This window comes from Eretmochelys imbricata, chromosome 3, assembly GCF_965152235.1.
Source record: "Eretmochelys imbricata isolate rEreImb1 chromosome 3, rEreImb1.hap1, whole genome shotgun sequence".
NCBI lineage: Eukaryota > Metazoa > Chordata > Testudines > Cheloniidae > Eretmochelys > Eretmochelys imbricata.
This window is the reverse complement of record NC_135574.1, coordinates 36,666,044-36,682,313: the sequence shown is the minus strand read 5'-3', so window position 1 is coordinate 36,682,313 and position 16,270 is coordinate 36,666,044.

Below are 16,270 nucleotides of genomic sequence, written 5' to 3'. Positions count from 1 at the left end.
AGAGCAATTTCTGTAAAGTCACATTGGTCTCTTCCTTTATTCAGTTTAGTAGGCATTTTCCATAAGGGTGAAATATCCAAACCTCTTGAGTCCACAAAATTATGCAAGAAATCTGAGACCTTTCCTCACAAGATAATCATTCCTTTCTTCTAGTTGGGTCAGAAATATCATACAAGCTGTAGTTGCTCGCTCTCATTGTATTGTGTCATATCATTTCTGATTTCAAATGCAACCAAGGCATGCAAAAGGAAATTAATTTTATATTTTTAAATAAACCTAATCTCAAGAAAGGTTGAGTTTTGGACAAACATTTGTGTTGGTTCTTGTTTTATCACAGCTGCTTCACCAATCCCTAATTTGAACCAGGATCTAAAAGTGAAAAGCTGCTATCCAGTTTCCAATCATCCAAATTCTCCAGCCCTTAACTATTTTTTTTAAAGTAAAAATTTGGAGTGCAATAATTTTAAATGTAATGGCTGTGGGGTGGAAATAGAAGCATGCCTCATTTGCAGTTGTCACTGTTTCTCCCTTGGTTATATGTCCTCCCTTTCTTGTTGCTGCCACAAAATTTCAATAGCCAGATTTTTCTCTGTCTTTCTCTCGACCCAACAGCAATGCCAAGGTATAAAGTAATCTATACAGCATACAGAATGCATACTTGAACTTGCTCACTGAAAATCCATATTGTGTTTCCTGTTGGCTGTAATCCATGTTATAAACATCCTATGATGCTAAAATTATTCAATTTATAAAACAAATATTTATTACCTCTACTCAACACATACAGATCATCCACTACTTCAAAACGAAAAAAAAGTATGCTTTTTAGTAATTTAAAATATTTAAAATAAGTACACATTTTTAATAGTATTGCTAATAATGTTAGCTGTATCTGTTGCAAGCTTAACTGTGAGACTCTTGACATTGACCCCATTATGCATCCTTGCCTTTGGCTTAGGAAGAATGACTCAGGTCACAACCATTTATCTCCCACTAGAATTCAGACCACTTGGGATAATTGCTCCAGACAGCCATGATTCTCTACTACATAACAGAGAGGAACAGTATTCCTTTAAGGACTTGTTCCCCTTTTTTATACCAGAAGAAGACCTGGCTTATACTAATGCTGATAGTCTCTATACAGTACTTAATTTTTATGGCACTTTAATATTATCTTCAGAAATATTTTTCTTTACTGTGTCTTTTATATAGTAGCAAAGTTACACCAACCACATCAGCCTCTGCAATGCTCCTACAGTCGCATCTGTTTGCCTGGGTCAGGAAGATTAAATTCATTATATTCTGGTCTCCTTCACAAAATAAACTCTTGGCAGGTAATCCTGGCATGCTAGAAATTGCAAAGGACAATGCTGGTTTAATGGAATTTTTAACATGTAATTTGCATTTCTTTCATAGAGAAATACATGTTTGATGTGACATGAATCTGTACTTTCCTAAGCTGAAAAATAATTTGAATCTTGCTTAATATAGTTTTACTAAAATTAGAAAGAAACTGAGAATACAGTGCTATGCTGATGTGGGCCCTTTATATATAGATTAGGTGGACAACCACCTAAAATTGTTTGAAAGTAAGGATTATTATTTCAGAGACACCATTAAGTTTGGAAGGGAAGAAATTAAAGAAGCTCGTGTCTGGGTTAGGTTTCAGATCATAGGTACAAAATTTGGCAAACCTGAACCCTATCCTCATCTACATTGCCTTGCAACATCAAAAGCAAACACCTTTGCCTTACAATGCCTGCCCAGAGGAGCCTACACTCTGGAAACCAATTCCTAAAGTGGAGGAGAGGGATGGAGCACCAATTCAACCATCTGCCAAAGTGAGTTTACATTGATTAGTTAGTTAAGTTGTTCACTGCAAATACATTTTCTAATGAAGGAAGCCCTTTTCTCTGCTTGCAAATGGACCCTGACTTCTATGAACATATTTGTTATGCCCAAATATTCTCTGAATAATTTGGACCCACAGTTTCTAGTCTGTGGATTGTTCACAAACACTTCAATTATTTGTTATTTGTGGAGTCTGAGTGGTATTGATTTTCCACCCTGAGTGGAGCAGGGAACAGAAACAATACCAGATATCTAAGGTGACCAATCACAATGATAATAATAAATATATGCCACAAATAGTGTTCACAAGCAACCCATAAGCTAAAATCTTGTCATGATATATTTGTTAAATAATTCTGAATAACTAAAAAATGACAAAATACACCCTAAGTCTTTTTTTCATGTAACTTACAGAGAGAGAGAGAGGACAAAAGTTGCCAGATAAATTGTTTGATATATATATAGCTTTCCTTGCTGTCCTCATTATTTATTCCTGTATAAGCCTTCCTTCCATTCCAACCTCCTTTCCTATTTTGCCCAATGTCATCTGTTCCTTTATCATCTCATGTTTTCTCAAAGGCCTGGACCATCACACAGTAAAATTCTGCTTTCCCATGGATATTTACTTTTGTTCTTTTTTGTTGTTCTCTTTCATCTAAAATAACAGTCGCTTTGAAATAAGAGTACAATGTGTGCTCTTTGTATAAGGAATTTTCAGAATGATAGTGAGATTGTTAAGCAAACACATAATAACAAGCGATAAAAAGTCTCTGTAAGAGCACAGCATGTGAGATTCACTCAGTAACAAGTGTCAGCAACTCTGGGAAGAAAATGCAAAGTAATGCACATTGGAAAACATAATCCCAACTATACATACAAAATGGTGGCATCTAAATTAGCTGTTACCACTCTAGAGAGAGATCCTGGAGTCATTGAGGATAGTTCTCTGAAAACATCCACTCAATGTGCAGCAGCAGTCAAAAAAGCTAACAGAATGTTAGAAACCATTAAGAAAGGGATAAATAATAAGACAGAAAATATAACTATGCACTACATTAATCCATGGTACGCCCACACTTTAAACACTGCATGCAGGTCTGGTCACCCCATCTCAAAAAAGATATATTAGAATTGGAAAAGGTACAGAGAAGAGCAACAAAAATGACTGGGGTATGGAACAGCTTCCGTATGAAGAGAGAGTAAGAAGACTGGGACTGTTCAGCTTGGAAAAGAGACAACTGAGGGGGGATATGATAGAAGTCTATAAAATCATGAACACTGTGGAGAAAGTGACCATGGAAGTGTTGTTTACTCCTTCATATAAAAGAAGGACCGGGGAGGTCACCCAATGAAATGAATAGGCAGCAGGTTTAAACCAAATAAAAGGAAGTACTTCTTCACACATAGTCAACCTGTGGAACTCATTGCCAGGTGATGCTGAGAAGGACAAAACTATAATATGGTTCAAATAAGAATTAGATAAGTTCATGGAGAATAGGTCCATCAATGTGTATTAGCCAAGATCCTCAGAGATGTAACCCCATGCTTTGCGTGTCTCTAAATCTTCAACTGCCAGAAGCTGGGAGTGGGCAACAGGGGATGGATCACTCCATGACTGCCTGTTCTATTCATTGCCTCTGAAACACCTGGCATTGGCCACTGTTGGAAGACAGGATACCATTGGTCTGACGAAGCATGGCTGGTTCTTGTGTTTTTAAAAGGGCTGCTCTCTGCAGACCGATGTAGTTATTAGAATTTTAAAGGTGCAGGAAATAATCACAGTGTCTAGATAATATAGAAAGAAAAAGAAAGAATGTCCAAGAGGATACAGTGCTAGTCTGACACTGGGGAGATGTGGATTCAGTTCCTTACTCTACCACAGGCTTCCTGTGTGATCTTGGACAAGCCACTTAGGCTATGTCTACACTGTAATTAACAATCCACAGCGGCCCCGTACCAGTTGACTTGGGCTCAGGAGGCTTGGGCTGCAGGGCTGTTTCATTGCAGGGTTGACTTCTGGGCTTTGGGTGGAGCCTGGGCTCTAGGACCCAAAGAGGTGGGAGGGTCCCAGAGCTCAGACTGCAGCCTGAGCCTGGAAGTCTACCCTGAAAGGAAACAGCCCTGCAGCCTGAACCCTGCAAGCCCAAGTCAACTGGCACAGGGCAGCTGTGGGTGTCTAACTGCAGTGTAGACATACCCACTGTCTCTCTGTGCCTCCATTCCTGTCTGTAAAATGAGGATAATAGCACTTCACTTCCTCATAGGGGTGTTGTGAGAATAAATACACAAACGATGGTGAGGTGCTCAGGTAACGGTAATGGGGATGATATATAACATGTATACAAAGGGGGGGGTGTCTTTGTCAAAAGAAAATTGTGGCAAGTTATAGATTTTAGTAAGAGAATTGTAGTCCTCTTGGTAGAAGTGGGATATTATTCCTGGTATGAGCAGTCTGCTATTTGGCATAGGAGTTTATTCCTAATTTGGAGCTGAAATCATCTGCATTGTTTACTATGATTGGCTGTAAGGTTTGTTGATTAATGCAGATTTATTGACACTTTTGTGGTATGGAATAAGGTAGTGATTATTTTTCTTTCTGGTATTGATGTGGCCCTGATACAATTACATTTAGAAAAAGGGAAAGGAGGGAGTGGGATGTGGGTGTCAGACAATGATAAAACAAGGAGAGCAGCAGGGGACAGAAGTCAGCAGAAACACATCATCCAGATGTGTGTTCATCTGGCTGGGATTGGAATTGCTGAAAACACTAGATCCAGAATGCACAGCTTCACTAATTCTCAATGTATGAATGGTAAATGCTTTCAATTTGAAGCAACATTTACAATTTAGCAGCAGCAGTTCCAATCTTACTTGTGCGTGTGTCTATAAAAGTAAACTAGGTTTATGGCTAAAACGAGGGTTAGGTCAGGAACACATACAGCAAAGTGAAGGTGTTACTTGTAAATCAGCCCTCTGGAACACCTCAGATTGCATCAAACAGCCCTTGGTAAAAGAGAAGCAAATAGCATTGCAGTAGGTTAGTAGCATAAAGCTTGCGGGGGTTGGGGGGGGGAGGGGAAGCATCACCTACTAAATCTTAGCTGTTCAGTTTCTTAATAAGAGTATAAACATTTTGCATATTATATGGACACCAGCAGCTTGAAAATTGCATTTCTGTGGGGAAATTTTATACTCACTATATTACAGTTAGCACATAAAATTACTGTAACTTCCAGAAACTGACAAAAAAAATTGTGTCTCTATTTTCAGTTTATTTTGTGGATTTGACAGGATTTTGTGGATGGTCAGTTTCAGCGTATCAGCGAGGCCTCAATTTGCAGGCTTACGTACAGACTTAACTTGAATCATGTTAGTAGCTTCAATGAATTCAAGTTACGCACGTGCTTAGTCTTTGTAAGATCAGGGTTTGCTTCAATTTTACCAGTCCCAGTTAGGAAATGTTATGTTTGAATTATATTATTTTAATATATGAAATAAAGGTGAATTGAAAAACTTAAATAAATTTTTAAAAATTTAGATTCCAAATCAATAAGGGAATATATGTATCCATTTTAAAATTACAACTGCATTTACCTTTTAATTTTTAAGCAATACTTGGAGATTATTTCCTCTTTTTCTTACTTGGCAAGAGCTGAGTTCAGTAGTCTGCAGGAAAATGTTCTGCGTATGGAACACTTCTCTCTGCATGGAACTACCAGGGGAGAGATCTAGCAATATCTGCCCAGACAACCATTAACTGCCTGATTTTTAGTCAGGTCTTCTGTTGGCTGCCATCTAAGCTCTAAAGGCCCCTTTTCCTTCCCCTCCATGGCTGGCCAGGTTGAACCAGGGCCCCTTATAAGGGGATATGAAGTGGGGAGGGAAATGTTCTTTCCCCTTTTTGTCTCTTGGAACAGATTCAAATGTCCTTCCCCACCCTAAGTATGTCTTGAAAGATCCATGGTCAGCTTTCTGGGTCAACTGTAGGTCTGCAGGTGCCATCTACTTCCATCCTTCTGTGCACTCTGCAGTCTTTCAAGTAATTTGAGTCTCCCTCCACTCTCCTGAAGCTATACTGTGAGGTGACAACGCAAGTGAACTGCTGCCACCAGTAACTGCCACCACCAGAGTTTATGCCAACATTTTCTCACTGCAGATACTCAATATAAACCAACAATGGATCTTCAGTCAATTTAGGATTAGCCCTTATTTTGCTCATAAACTTGCCTACCTCACCACAGAAATTTGCTACTATGAAACACATCGCATAAATGACAGATTCTTCTGTTGATTACACCCGTGCAACCTTGTCAAAATCAGCAGGGCAGAATTTGGCCCTTTGTGTGTGTCAAATTGTGATCTCGTCGTGGCAAGAAAACTAATTAAAGGCCCTTTCCTGCATTTCATGTGAACCAAAAGTATCAGGTGGGCAAGGAATGCAAGATCAGTCCTAAGTAATGTCCTGCCAATCATACCCATCCAGATCATTAAGAGGAATCTTCCCCTCACACTTAGAATCACAGAATAATAGGACTGGAAGGGACCCTGAGAGGTCATCTAGTCCAGTCCCCTGCACTCATGGCAGGACTAAGTATTATCTAGACTCGTATGTTTGTATCATTCCAGATGGAAAAGCTCTTATGTTTTTATGATAATACACTAAGGATACTACACTGTAAAATTACAAAGACATTCATAAGTGCCAGTATTTGGGGGGGGGGGGGCGGGGGGGGAGGAGGAAGGAAAGGATGTTTACAAATATTTTCATTATGTGCAACACAATGTGGGGTTTTTTTGGGGGGGGGGAGATGGGGGGAGATGGGGTGGCAGGAATCTCTGAACTGTGAGAGAATATTCTAATTGACAGCAAAATCATCCTGTCAGATGGAATCACATTTTGTGGGATTCATAAAACAGCTAAGAACATTGGCTTTGCTTTGAACTTTTTGGGGAAAAAAAAAAGGGAAGGCCATACTTTCAGACAGAAAACTCATTTTATACATAGGTATTCAGAAAGAAAAAAATCATATTTATACTGGTGATCTCATTGGAGAGGTAGTCTGACCTGGTAGCCCAGGAGAACAGGAGCATGAGGTACCCGAACTACAACTCCCATGAGGCACCATGGTGGCATTTACAAATGAAAATTTTAAGTTTCCAGCCAAAAAATTTGAGGGTGTTGATTTTTTGCTGAAAAATCTAAATTGTTTGTGGAAAAAATATCCATTTCCCAACCGGCTCGAATGACAATTATTTCTTCATTATAAATAATTATTTTATTATCAAGATTAATGAACTAAACAATAATCTTTGTAATACTCTTTGTTCTGCAGCTATGAAAAATATTAACTGATTAATTTCCCAATTTTGTATGTACAGTCTATAAGCCAGACATTTGTCTATGTAGAATGGAGATAAAATGTTTATGAAACAATGTGCTATTTCAAACTGAAAACATAACTCTATTAACAAGAGCCTTGCACATTAAAGACAAGATTTTAAATGAACTAAGTAATGTACTTTCAACCAACCTGATAGTATTGTGTTGACATTAACTAGGTTTGGCAGAACTCAATTTATTTTTTGTTATAATTTTGACAGAAAATATCAGTGCATTTTTAAGCATTTTTAGATATTTATTGATTTACACTTTCACAATTGCACAAAATTATGGATTTTAAACTACTGTTATTTTTATCAATTTAAATTTTCACAGTTACAGAATATTATAGGGGGAGATCATATTATATGACGACAGTGGATGTTGAGATTCAAGAAGTTTAAGCTTTATAACCATTAAAACACAAACTGTCATAATCACATCGTAATATACAAAGTAAATTTCCTCAAATCAAACTCTAATAAGTTCTCAAGCAGCATTTTTCATACTTTGCCTATCAGTAAATTTGTATTATCATTGATAGAACTATTTTTTTCATCAATTTGTGTGTATGCGTGGTGAAATCAATATTTACCGACATTTACTAATAAAAATCTAATACTTTCAAACTTAACATAAACAATGTTGAGTAGAAAGAGACAAAAGAAAGAGTGGTCCTTGTAACCCTGTGTTTGAGTTCACAACTTCATCAAATGACCATTTTTCATTCAAAACATTGGAAAGTGGGGAGAAGAGGGAACTTCTACTTTTGAAGCAGACTTGTGTGGGATGTTAAATAATCATATTTGTCACTGAATGTTGATATTTGAACATTCTAGTAGTTAGTGTCTGCTTATATTGACTAAACACATCTTTTACTCATCTCTAGGGAGGCAGACAGCTCCATGGACTCAAATGAGTGGTCTTTAAGAAAAGTACACCATGCCAGATCAGCTCCTGCTGGAGCTCTCCACCTGACTCAGCTCTGTGCTCGTGGAAATAAAATTCTGAAGAGGAAAGTTGTCTCCGTGGACAGCAACCACAGTACCCGTTCCTTACACTGGTGGAGTCTGATTTCATACCTTCAATGATCGATGCTAGCACAGCTCAGAACTAGAGATTTCTCTCAGTCAATAAGGATGGGAGTCCAATGAGCTGAAAGACCCCCAAAGAGCAACTGGAGCTAGTGCTAGCCCTTATGTTAATCTTCCATCCCCCACTCACCTGCACCTGTAATACAGGGATTACTCTGAATTAATTTACCATCTCTCCCATCGGGTTACTCTGTGGCCTGTTGCCAGGGCGATGACAGCATTTTGCTGTGCTTGTGTGGGACATACACAGGAACCAGGATAGAAAGATGAGCAACTACATTCCGAGGCTCCAGAAGTCAGGACTACATACCCTACCACACCAGCCTGACAAACCTGAGGAAAGCTCCCCTCATTGGGAGTAGGGTCTGAACAAAATGTAGCCCTTTCAATCGAAACTTTACACACAAGTGGTTCTTGTGGGATTATTCTTCTGTATAAAGTGATTCACTTTGCAGAGTCAGGCCCTTTGTTTTCTACTGAAACTGCCCCTTTCTTTATCAAATTTTAGTAGAGAGCATGTGTGTGCAGAAAACCCTGTATGAGCAGGTTATTTCCTCAAAGCTCTGTTCAGGCATGATGGCATGCACCGCAGTCTTGCTCAGAGTCTAGGTGATTTAATACATTAGTGTTTCATCTCTGGAGACTTGGGACAGATCCAGTTTAGCAGAAAAGTGTAAATGAGTGTGGAGACCTTGCTCTAAATCCTTGACTTTATCTACATCACAGTCACTGTCAGGGGTGGCCTACAAGTAGCAGAGCAGGAGTCTGGCATGGCAGCAGGGAGGTGTACTAGAGGTGTTTGTGAGGAAGTTTGCACAACTTCCACCTGTAACATGCCTGGGTCTAGCCACTACTAATCATTCCCAAAATTATGACCACTAAAATGTACCTGCCCTCAAAATAAAACTGAGAAGCAGTGAATATCTGAGTACAGCAAGCCATTATGATTTATACATACATTTCACACAGTGGAAGGATTTGATTTTTAATCTCTAAAGAAATTCTGACTTCTAAAATGTCCATTGGTAAATGAAAGATGAATTTATTTAAAAAAAAAAAGGAGACAAGCATTTGTTCCTTCTACAACTGTTAACCCCTGTGTTGTGCAAGAGCAAGGCAAGGGTAGTTCCTTTTAAAAGGGGCCCTTACAAAACACTGCCTGTTTAAAGCTTATGTTAAGAACATGGTTTCTCTTTTGCGGCCCTTTCTCTTACAATTCCAGTGCCCCTTGTCCTCATGCACAGGTCACTGCAATACCTATGCTCCTGACAGGGGAAATGTTGAAGAGCTTTGTCTGAAGCAGAAGCCTAAACTCTCCTTGTGTGGGCTGGAGTGCAGTGATCATCCTTCCCCCACTGTAGTGTGACCTGACCGCTGTCCTGAAATCCCCCCAACCCCAGGAGGTTTAAGCATAACACACTATTCAGAGAGTAAACACCTTATTCTACTGATCAGTCTGGCTCCCACTCCACAGAAAGTGCTGATATGGTAGCAATCATATAAGCACTAAGGACTGAATTCTGCCCTTAGTTACACCCATGCCATCTCAATAAACCCTATGGCTTTCTGCAGGGCAGAAACAGGACAGAATAGATTTAACTTACAGTATTCCTTTTTCTTGTATTAAATAACTTACGGGGGGCGGATGTTAAATGTCACTGCTGTATAAAAGAAACACCATCGCACATGGGTAAAAGAAGTTACTGAAAAAGCGAAAACAGCTTAAATAAAATATGTGGATAATTGATAATGGCAAATACTTCCCCAGGATAGCTAAACAGAGGGTCAGAGCTGAAATTCTTTGAAGTCAGTGGGAGTCTCTCCAAGGACTTCAGTGGGCTTTAGGTCAGTCCCAAAATGTTTTTCCAAGAAGCATAGAGGAGGGAATTCATTTGGCAAATGACTGCCTCTCTTAGCCACCCCATCAGGGAGAAGGGTATACAGTCAAAGAGAGATAGAGGGGAGGAGAGAGAGGAAAACAAGGGAGGGGAATCCACTATTTTGTATTATATCAGAACCCAGGAGCTTACACTCAAGGTATTTTATAAATTGTCTTATTTATTACTATTAATAGCTGTGACTCTTGTCTATCAAAGATCTCAAAGAACTTAGAAAAATCTTAATTAAGCCAGACAGCACTCTCTGTGCTAAGCATTATCTTTATAACTTTTATAAATTAGGAAACTGAGGTGTAGAGCATCTGGTTCAAAGTCACTGAAGTCAACAGAAAAGGAGTACTTGTGGCACCTTAGAGACTAACCAATTTATTTGAGCATGAGCTTTCGTGAGCTACAGCTCACTTCATCAGATGCATACCGTGGAAACTGCAGCAGACTTTATATATACACAGAGAATATGAAACAATACCTCCTCCCACCCCACTGTCCTGCTGGTAATAGCTTATCTAAAGTAATCGTCAGGTTAGGCCATTTCCAGCACAAATCCAGGTTTTCTCACCCTCCACCCCCCCACACAAATTCACTCTCCTGCTGGTGATAGCCCATCCAAAGTGACAACTCTTTACACAATGTGCATGATAATGAAGTTAGGCCATTTCCTGCACAAATCTAGGTTCTCTCACTCCCTCACCCCCCTCCAAAAACCCACCCCCATACACACACAGACTCACTCTCCTGCTGGTAATAGCTCGTCCAAACTGACCACTCTCCAAGTTTAAATCCAAGTTAAACCAGAACATCGGGGGGGGGGGGGGGGAGGGTCTCTCTGGTCACGCAATCACAGACATGAAGGTCGCTATCTTAAAACAAAAAAACTTCAAATCCAGACTCCAGCGAGAAACTGCTGAATTGGAATTCATTTGCAAATTGGATACTATTAATTTAGGCTTAAATAGAGACTGGGAGTGGCTAAGTCATTATGCAAGGTAGCCTATTTCCTCTTGTTTTTTCCTACCCCCCCCCCCCCCCAGATGTTCTGGTTTAACTTGGATTTAAACTTGGAGAGTGGTCAGTTTGGACGAGCTATTACCAGCAGGAGAGTGAGTCTGTGTGTGTATGGGGGTGGGTTTTTGGAGGGGGGTGAGGGAGTGAGAGAACCTAGATTTGTGCAGGAAATGGCCTAACTTCATTATCATGCACATTGTGTAAAGAGTTGTCACTTTGGATGGGCTATCACCAGCAGGAGAGTGAATTTGTGTGGGGGGGTGGAGGGTGAGAAAACCTGGATTTGTGCTGGAAATGGCCTAACCTGACGATTACTTTAGATAAGCTATTACCAGCAGGACAGTGGGGTGGGAGGAGGTATTGTTTCATATTCTCTGTGTATATATAAAGTCTGCTGCAGTTTCCACGGTATGCATCTGATGAAGTGAGCTGTAGCTCACGAAAGCTCATGCTCAAATAAATTGGTTAGTCTCTAAGGTGCCACAAGTACTCCTTTTCTTTTTGCGAATACAGACTAACACGGCTGTTACTCTGAAACCTGAAGTCAACAGGAGTCCATCCATTGACTTTAATGGACTTTTGAATTAGGCCAAAAGATAGATGAAGCAACCTGTCCAGAGACCCTGAGTGGGACAGTGGCAGATCTAGAAATACAGCCCAGTGGTCTTGACCCCGTATTTCTTTATTTTCACCCCAAAACCACATCCCCACCTGAACATGAACATTCACAAAAGTATTTATAACATAACAAGCACATAAGAGTGTTTCCTTTTCAGAATGCAATAACTAAAGTGGTCTGAAAAACTCTGAGAACTATAGACTCAGAAGGTGAAATGCTGGCCCTATTGGAATCAAGGACAAAATTCCCCTGGGACCAGAATTTCTTCCAGAGCTTACTTGTCCTGGTCATGGTTACTACATACTTACACAGGAAGCAACACTAATGCTATTGTTGTGATATGGATTTTTATTAAATATTCAAATAATAAAAGGAAAGGGAAGAAAAAACCCAACAATGTGGCCTGCAAAACCACAGAAAGGTGATTTTAAAACATTTGAAAAGCTTTCAGCTCTTCCTCTTCAGCCTATATAAACTCTGCCTCATCTTCCTGCAGTCTACCCCCTTCCCTCACCAGATATCAGCATGGCTCTTCTCTCAGATGAACACTACAGCACGTGTACATTTTGATAAGTGAAAGAAAAGAAAGAAAGAAATATTCTAAAAGTGAATTGGGAGAGAGCGTTTGGGACCTTCCCAGTGTAAACAAACAGAAGTGAAGTTATATAACCATTATTGTGGCAGCAATAGCCCTCCTGGTTGGTAAGGAGTGACATTGATTCGGGGGGGCGGGGGGGTGGAAGGGTTAATTTTCCACCTTTTCAATGGTTTGACAGACATTTTCTTTGGGTTTATTTTTCCTTCTGCGACACATGCATTTTGTGTTTTTCAGCTTCAGTTGGAGGGAATGAGATGCAGAGGTGGGGTTTTCTGACTGGCACACTGGTTAAGAATTCTGATTAAAGGAGCCAATCACAACAGAGGATGTATAGTAGCCAATAAAATACAGAGATTTGCTGATTCATGGTACAGTAATTTTGAAGTATTTGTAATGTAAATGCAGGTTCCTGTACTCTGGGCTGCCTGCACTATCAGAGTACATATTCCTATCTACAGCATACTTATTGAGCAATAGCTGTACTCTGATCATTCAAATCAGACTCTCAGAACCAATCAATATGCAGAGAATTGCATAACTGGAAAAAACACTACAGTTCTGCACTGTTAACACATACAGCATTATTGCACTCTGACTGCCTCAGACAGTTCGATTTCAGCACAATTTTTATACAAGATTCTGTAGTGTGATCACAACAAGCTCCTCCAAGGAAGTCTTTGTCTCTAGTATACTGCTAGAGCACCAATGTAAAGAGGCACCTTTGTTTGCTGCAAATGTGCAGCTACAGAATCTGCCACATGATTTACTATTTGTTTCAGCTGCCACAGAAATTCTCCTTCTGTGGCAGAAATCCTTGGTGCTTTCAGATTTGCAACAATTTCAACTGCCATTGTGTTCCATGTCTCTCCACCAATTCTACTGTTTACTTTTCTTCCCCACTAATCTAAAGAATAAGGGCTCAGTCCCACAAATACTGTCTAATGGGTGTAGACTTACTACCATAAGTTGTTTCAATTAAAAGTTCACGATTGGGTAGGATGACTAGATAGCAAGCGTGAAAAATTGGGACACTTATTTTAGGAAGTGAGGGGTATAGTTGAGTATAGAATACAAAGCACCTAACATCTGGTCACCCTACAATTGGGATCTGACAAAACTGTAAACATCAGGCACAGAATCCCGCTTCTCACAGCCTATGCCCTATCTGCTGCTGCAGTCACAGTGGAACCCCGCTAGAAGCATATCACTGCAGAGTTACTGTCCCAGAAGCTGGGCCTCTTTTTTATTTTAAATGCATACAAGACTAAGTCCAGTAGAGCACTTAAATACGAGCATAACTTTAAACGCATTCTTCGTTCATCCCGCAAGTAGTGAGCCTGTGATTACTGCTATGGATTGGCTAAGAACTGGGCATGTGTTAAAATGTCCTATTATTTTTGTTACCCTGTCCTCCCTCCATCCCCCACACACCTCCATCCACTTGTTTATCTGATCATATCTTGTCTTTTATACTGTAAGCTCCTTGGGACACAGACTGTCATTTGCTCTATTTATTTGCACAAGGCCAAGCACAATGGGACTCTGACTTGACTGATGTCTCTAAGCTCTACCACAATATAAATCTTAAATAATAAATAAGTCCCAATGACTTCAAATGAGCTTTGAGGAAGGAATTTATTTGAAAGTTGACTTCAATGGGACCACTAACGGGGTAAAAGCTATGCACGTGCTTTAAGTTTTGCTGGTTCAGACCTTAGCTATTACCTTTAACTAGACTTGGAAGGTTTCAATTTTTATTGGTAAATGTTGATAAACAGCAATTCACCGAACACACAAACTGCCCAAAAAAATATTTCCATCAATAATAAAATGTACAGATAGGCAAAGAAAAATTCTGCTTGAGAATGTATTGATTTAAGGATATTTACTTTGTATATTTTGACATGTAAAGTTGACAATTTGTGTTTTTAACAGTTATAAAGCTTTAACTTTTTGAATCTCAACTACGGTCATTAAATAGTTATTGCCTTACCCCTCTCATAATTTCCCACAAAATTATGAAAATTTGAAATCAATAAAGATAAAAAAGCTTAAAAATAAGCCATGTTATTATCTGTCCAAATTATAAACCAATAAAAATCAAATTTTGCCAAGCTTGTCTTTAACGTTTGAGTGAAGGTCTCTCTATTGTATACATTTTGTATTTAGTTTGGCTGGAATTTGGTTTGTAGCCTTGTAACAATATTTTATTTCTCCAAACTTTCCTTGGTTTTTAAGAATGTTCACATTTCTAGAAGGTTGTCCCCTACCATGGCTTAGATTTTTCCTTTCCTGCATGTATGTCCCCATTTTCCTTTTAAAAATCATCCCATCCCCTCCAGAAATTTTCCCGATTATTAAGATTTTTTTTATTTCAAATTATTTTTTACTTGTCCATATGGATAACCAAATAACCACATATTCCTCCCAGTGGTGTTTTCTCCTGCCTGTGCTCAAATCTGATGTATGGGATGCAAAAAGCCAACATTTGCACTTCATATCCCGAGAATGATCACATAAAAGTAGTTTTTTGCACTCTGTAAAGGTCCAGTGGCATATTCCTACACTTTTATTTCAATGAATTTATTTTTGTAAACATATACTCTGGAATTATTTTATAATCAGCCAATGCTGCTGTAGAATTCTCAGTTTGCCACAGAATATAGCGCTCACGTACAGCAGAAATCAAAAAAGGAGTATTACCACAGAAACCAGGTCCAATGTGCTTCAGAGTACACAAGGCCCAGAATATAAAACATCCTGAACTGGTTTTGGAAGAGCTCATATTCAGTAATTCCAACCACAGATAAACCTGCCCACTTGTGTACAAAGCACATGACAAGTGCTTCCCTCACCTCCAAGCACTTAAAGCTGCTGTAATTGACATTATGGACAATGGGCCTGCTTCTCCTCTCACCGGCTTCAGTACGAATCATGATTAATGCCATTGATTTCAGCAGAGTTACACCAGGGTGTAAAAAAGAGGTGATTGGACCCAGCTAGTCTAAACCAGCTCAAGCTTTGTCTTCACTGACACAAAGGTGGGGGAGTTGTTGGGTTTTTTTTTCATATTATTTTCAAAACAGCAAGACAACTAATGCATGACAGTTATCTACCTATGTGAAGACAAGGCATGTGTAGCGTTTACCATGAGGTAACTAGGCAAGCTCAACACTATACCCCCTTCTTGTGGTTGACCTTGTGGTAAAACTAAGGTTCTGACTACATTGCAATAAAAGACCCGTGGCCTGGCCATGACTTGCTCAGGTCAGCTGGCTTGGATTGCAGGGCAAAAAACTGTAGTGCAGATGTTTGGGCTCCAGCTGGAGCCCAGGCTCAGAAACCCGATTATGTGGGAAGGATCTCAGAGCCCAGACTCCAACCCAAGCCCTAACGTCTACACTCCAACGTTTAGCCCCACAGCTCGAGCCACATCACCCCAAATCAATTGACCTGGGCTCAGAGACCTGGTGCCGCAGGTTTTTAATTTATCCTGAAGTGCCTTGTTTCCACTCTGTTTTTACAGTAAGATAACTAACACCACACCCTTTTTTGTCCGTGAAGATGTAGCCTTAGAATACTAGTAGCGGGGAGCGGATTTTTTCCATGGAGCCAACCTCTCTCTCTCCCCCATGTGATCTTATTTCTTCCCAACATTGCCAAGAACAATTTCATTTTGACTCAAAATGCAAGACCAATGCCATGGGGTGTTAGGTGAAAAATAATTTTAAAAACTTGAGGTGTGCAAACTGCTAAATCAAGTTTAATGCAAGAGTATTTTAAAATTGGAAAGTTGTTTGAAGGGCTGCTTTTGGGATTGTGTGA